The 5,099-nt window shown below is 53.7% G+C and overlaps 1 long non-coding RNA gene across 1 annotated transcript; it reads left to right on the forward strand.

Annotated features, from left to right (window-relative positions):
• The first annotated feature begins 2,664 nt into the window (after window positions 1–2,664).
• LOC125136137 (uncharacterized) lies at window positions 2,665–4,501 on the forward strand. The gene is made up of 3 exons (XR_007137121.1): window positions 2,665–2,955; window positions 3,704–3,985; window positions 4,222–4,501. It is a non-coding gene; the product is annotated as an uncharacterized LOC125136137 (long non-coding RNA).
• Window positions 4,502–5,099: the final 598 nt, after the last annotated feature.

Consider the following 5,099-nt stretch of genomic DNA (forward strand, 5'->3'; position numbering starts at 1 on the left):
TGGTGGCAGGGGAGCCTGGGGTGGGCAGCGCCTCACTTCAGAGCTACCACTTTGGCTTTGTCCTGGATTCAGAGGTGGCAGGGTGGAGCCAACTGAAGGGCAAACCAGGGATCCAGGCAGATGAGAGTAATGAAAGAGTAGGGGCTTGGAGGGCAAGGGACCCCAGTTCATGCCTCTGCTGCTAACTAGCTGTGTGGCTTTGGGCAAGACACTCGGGGGCCTGAGTGTCTACAGCTATGAAATGAGGCTGTTTGCGCTCAGGCTCCTTCCAGCTCGCACTCCGACCCAGAGGCCACTAGGTCTATAGTATCAGATGCTACCAAAGACCTAGATAGCAGGGGACGCTCCATCACCACCACCATCTGCCCTAGCCCTGCCTCAGAGTCACCCTGGGAAACCAGCAGACAACTGGCCACGCAGGCAGGAGCCGGCACGGGGGTCTGGGTGCCTGGAGACGGGGCCCATCGCAGGAGCGGCACCGCAGAGCTCCTTTCACTCCTGATTGGCCCTTCCTGCTCCAGGGAATTCAGCACCAGGCTGGAGACAGGACACGGGTTCTGTGCTCAGCTCGGGCCTGGATCTGTAGGTGAGGCCAGGCGTCATCTCCACTTTGGGGGCCTGTGACTCGTGGGCAGAAAGGGGATGATAAGCATCTCTGGCCTTCCTGATTCACAGGGTTACTCGAGCATGAGGTGGGGCCCCTTGCAAAGCAGACATGCCCATTTCTGTCCAGACACAGTGGGGCGGGCAGTGGGCGGCTGCAGCCTGTCCTTACATGGGGCTGAAGGGGCCCAGCTACCCAGTGACTCACTCACTCACCCAGCCAGCTAAAACCCAGGCCCCACCCTTCCCTTCTCCTGCTACCCACAAAAGCCCCTTAACATAGCACTCCTGTCACATGGAGTCTCAGGTAGGGAAAGACATTTCCAAAGGCTGGCAGATGACAACCAACAGGCAAGTAAACAGAAAGCCATGTGGTCACTCAACCAACTCTGGAACGCGTTCCTCTGGGCTCCCTGGTGTGTGATTTTATTAACCAACTCCTTCCTGTTAAAATTGCTTGAGTTAAGAATTTTCCTTTTGCAGTATTCGTGCAGCCCTGAGCAGCCCCGAGCAGCCCCCTCCCCCTCCCGCATATGAACCTAATGGGCCTTCTGGGAGGGTTATCCTTATCTTAGATGATTTGCCAGTAACAGGGCTCCTTGCCTATCCCGGAGGGGCTGAGGGTCTGGGGGCATCAGAGGTGGTCACCTGGTGAAGGTGGTGACATTTGGGACTATAGAGGGAGGAACGCATCGGGAAAACTGGGCCCAAATTCCAGATGTCAGAGGTTGAAGACCCTGCAGAGTGAAGAATCAACATCCCTAGTGCAACTGTGGGTTGAGATCCACCAGGGGTCATGCAATCAGTTTAGTGGGTTGCACCCCCCCCCAAAAAATGTTTTTTCAGCCACACCCACAGCATATGAAAGTTCTCCCCAGCCAGGGATCAAATCCAAGCTGGAGCTACGACCTACCCTACAGGTGCAGCAATGCCGGATCCTTGACCCACTGCGCCGGGCTGGGGCTGAAACTGGTGCCTCCACAAAGACAAGTCGGATCTTTAACCCACTGTACCACAACGGGAACTCCCCAGGATTTTTTAAAAAAAGAAATAGAATGGAAAAATATAAGAGCAAGTTACATGTGGTAGAAGGAAAGTATAATTTCGTATAGCTTGTTGCACAGAATGCAAACGGAAACGCACATGTAAACAGTTGTTCACTTGAGAAATGGGTTGTGATGTGAAATGCATTTCCTACTGAGGGTGTTGGTTTTAAAAGTTTGGAAGCCGCTGCTCTGGGTGCAAAGGCATGAAACCCATGGGACGTTCTTGGCGTGTACGAGGGGCAGGGGTCTCTTTGTCCTGACATTTGGCTCCAGCGTCCCCAGGAGTATCCGTGGGGGAGCAACTGACCCCACTTTCTTGAGCATAGAAGGGGTGTCCCCTTTCCGCCTCCGTGAGCTGAATCCCACTGCTTTCCTTAGCTGGAGGGGAGGGATATGGCTTTGACCAGGTTCCCCATCTCTGGGATGTTTTAGCTTTTCCCAGGAACCTCCCTTGGGCACATCGGTCAAGATCTTTGAATACAAGCTCATTTCAGAGTCTTCCCAGCGGCGAGCGCCAACCTGTCCCCTTCCTTGTCCTAAGAACCTGCAGAGAGGCAGAGACCAGCCACCCAGGAAGTCAGGAAAGACAGGTTTGGCCCCTCGGGGCAGTCTTCCCTCAGATGCCTTCCCCTCCCATTTCCACAACTTGGCAGAATCTTGAATGTAGCGGGGCGGGACAGAGAAAAAACTAGAAAGCTTGACTTCTGCCACCCGAGCCGGAAGCCCCACTGTGGCCCCAGCTGGTGGTTAGCCCCTGTTTGTCATTTTGCAAATCTGGTCTACCCACCTCCGGTGAAAACTCCCAGCATCACCCCAGGGGGCGATGACTAATTACAAAACACATTTTCTCTCTTTTTCATTCCGCTCGCTTCCCGCCCACAGCGCCTCCCCCCTACGCTGGCCGCCGGCTCCCTTGCTAGACGGGGTTGAATGAACTCTTGGCCTGGCCCCTCCTCCCCAGACTGTACCCTTGGTGGTTCTTTCCTCCCCGCTCAGCTTTGCTTTCACTTTCTAGTCGTTCTCACTCTTCGTCCTGGGTTTCCTAACCCTGGAGCCCTGGCTCTTCCTCAAGACGGGGGCCACGCTGAAGCCCTGAGCTGCACCCAATTAGTCAGGTTTTGATGCCATGCCAGGCAACAAATATTTATCCAATGCATTCTGTTCCAGGCTTCAAGCAAGCAGTGATAGCGAGCCGGGCAAGGTTCCTGCACACACAGCTTCTAGAAGCCTGGTAGTGCAGAGACACAATCCAACAATTCGAAACAGGGCATAAAGGCGCTGCGGCTTGATCCACGGTGCTAGTAAGGTCAGCTGAGCTGGCCCGGGGCAGCCAGGGTGGGTTCCCTGGAGGGGGAGAAGTCCACACAGAGGCCTGAAGGACTTGGAGTTGGCTGTTACTCAGAGGAAGAAAGGGAGGAGTCATTCCACGCCAGGGAACAGCGCATGAGTGGTCCCATTTTTGGTGATGCTGGCTGGAGCCCACCGAGAGAGGGGGTAATGGGAGGAGCTGGGGTCCCCAAAGGCAGGAAGGAGGTAGATCTAGAAGAACCTTGAAAGCCTGCTAAGCCACTTGGATTCTGTCCGGAGTGTGATGAGAGGCCATCGGAGGGTGTTAAGCCAGAGTGGCATCATTGCATAGAATGGGGTTAGGGGGCAAGAGTGGGCACAGACGAGTTCCCATTGTGGCTCAGCTTCATGGACTAGTATCCATGAAGACGCGAGTTTGATCCCTGGCCTCACTCAGTGGGTGAAGGATCCAGCATTGTTGTGAGCTGTGGTGTAGGGGGAAGACATGGCTTGGATCCTGCGTTGCTGTGGCTGTGGGGTAGGCAGGCAGCTGTGGCTCCTGTTCAACCCCTAGCCTGGTGTGGCCCTGAAAAGACCAAAACAAAAAAGAGTTGACACAGAGAAATCAGTCACAGCAGGTTGTAGTTGCAGTGGGAGGGAGTGGATGGACATAAGAGATACTAAGGATGTGGGATGGGTTAGAAAGGACACAGGCAGGGCTGGCCCACAGTTTCTGCATAAATGGTGGCCGTCTCTGTTCCCTACAGGAGGAAGAACAGGGCAGTGACAAGGTCCTTCTGGACAGGTTGAAATCCACATGTCTACTGGACACTAAGCCTTGAGCTACCGTGCTCTGTGCCCCCAAACAGGAGCCTGGGGCAAAGTTCCAGACTGGCCGCCCCCTACACACAGCTGGTGAGAAGATGCAAAGATGTGAAGGCCTACAGCACAGAAGCTGCTGGCAGAGAATGACCGACCCCGCAAAGGACCAGAAAGGCCGCAGACGGAGAGGGATGTGGCCCAGGTGTGGCGTGCTGCTCAGAGGGCGGGTAAGATGAGGCCAGAAAACTGGGAGATGGAGGGGTGTTTGGGTAGTGAGAGCGGGTTCCGTGGGGGTGGCAGAGGGAGAGTGACAGGTAGCAGCTTGGTTTGGAGGCTGAGGAGTAGCAGGTGAAGAGAGGAGCAGCCTGATGGGCCCCAAACATCCTCTTCACCTTCCAGTCAAGTATCATTTCAATGTCTTTATGTTTCTTAGAGATTCTTTTTTATCTTGTGCCCAAACCAGCTACTTCTGGGGGGCCACATGGAGCCTGACCCGTCCTTGTCATTCTTAAGCCGGTTTTTGGACCCGGTTGCTCTCCTCTGACCACGGCCCAGTCTGTTGGCTGTTAGAGTCCTGCTCAGATCTGAACTCCACCCACCTGGGTGGGTCCTGCCGGCTTGCAAGGTAGGACGTCACCTCCCTCTTTCTCGATGCCATTTTCTGCCAAGCTGCCTCTCCCATGGCTGCATTGCCCTCAATTGTACAACGAACTCTAATAAAACTGGGAGAGAGCCTGAGATTCTTTAAGACCTGGACTCGAGTTCAAAGTCTTTTATTTTATTTTATTTATTTTATTTTATTTTATTTTATTTTATTTTATTTCATTTCATTTTTCTGGCTGCACCCGCAGCACATGGAAGTTCCCAGGCCTAGGGGTCGAATCAGAGCCACAGCTGCCAGCCTACACCACGGCCACAGCCACACAGGATCCAAGCCGCATCTGTGACCTACACCACTGATCCCTGCAGCAACTCCAGATCTTTAACCCACTGAGCAAACATCATAGATACTAGTTGGGTTCTTAACCTGCTGGGCCATGACGGGAACTCCAAGAGTTCAATATCTTCATTTTATAGATACTGAAACCGAGAACCGCCAAGGCCACAGAGCTAGAGATTGTGAGGTGAACAATCAGAGCCACTGGCCCATGCTGTGGGCACAGCCAGCAATGGCCCAGGGTAAGCTTGTGGCCAGGGTTGCGGTGGCAGCAGTCATGGTGACAGGGTCTTGGAAAACATGTACTAGGGGAAACTTTGGGGGGGAGGAGTCAAAAAGAATTCTAGTCTATAGAAATGTCTGTTTACAGATAAATGTTTAAGGATGTTGTATCAGAGATAGCT

This window comes from Phacochoerus africanus, chromosome 9 (genome assembly GCF_016906955.1).
Source record: "Phacochoerus africanus isolate WHEZ1 chromosome 9, ROS_Pafr_v1, whole genome shotgun sequence".
NCBI classification, from domain to species: Eukaryota; Metazoa; Chordata; class Mammalia; order Artiodactyla; family Suidae; genus Phacochoerus; species Phacochoerus africanus.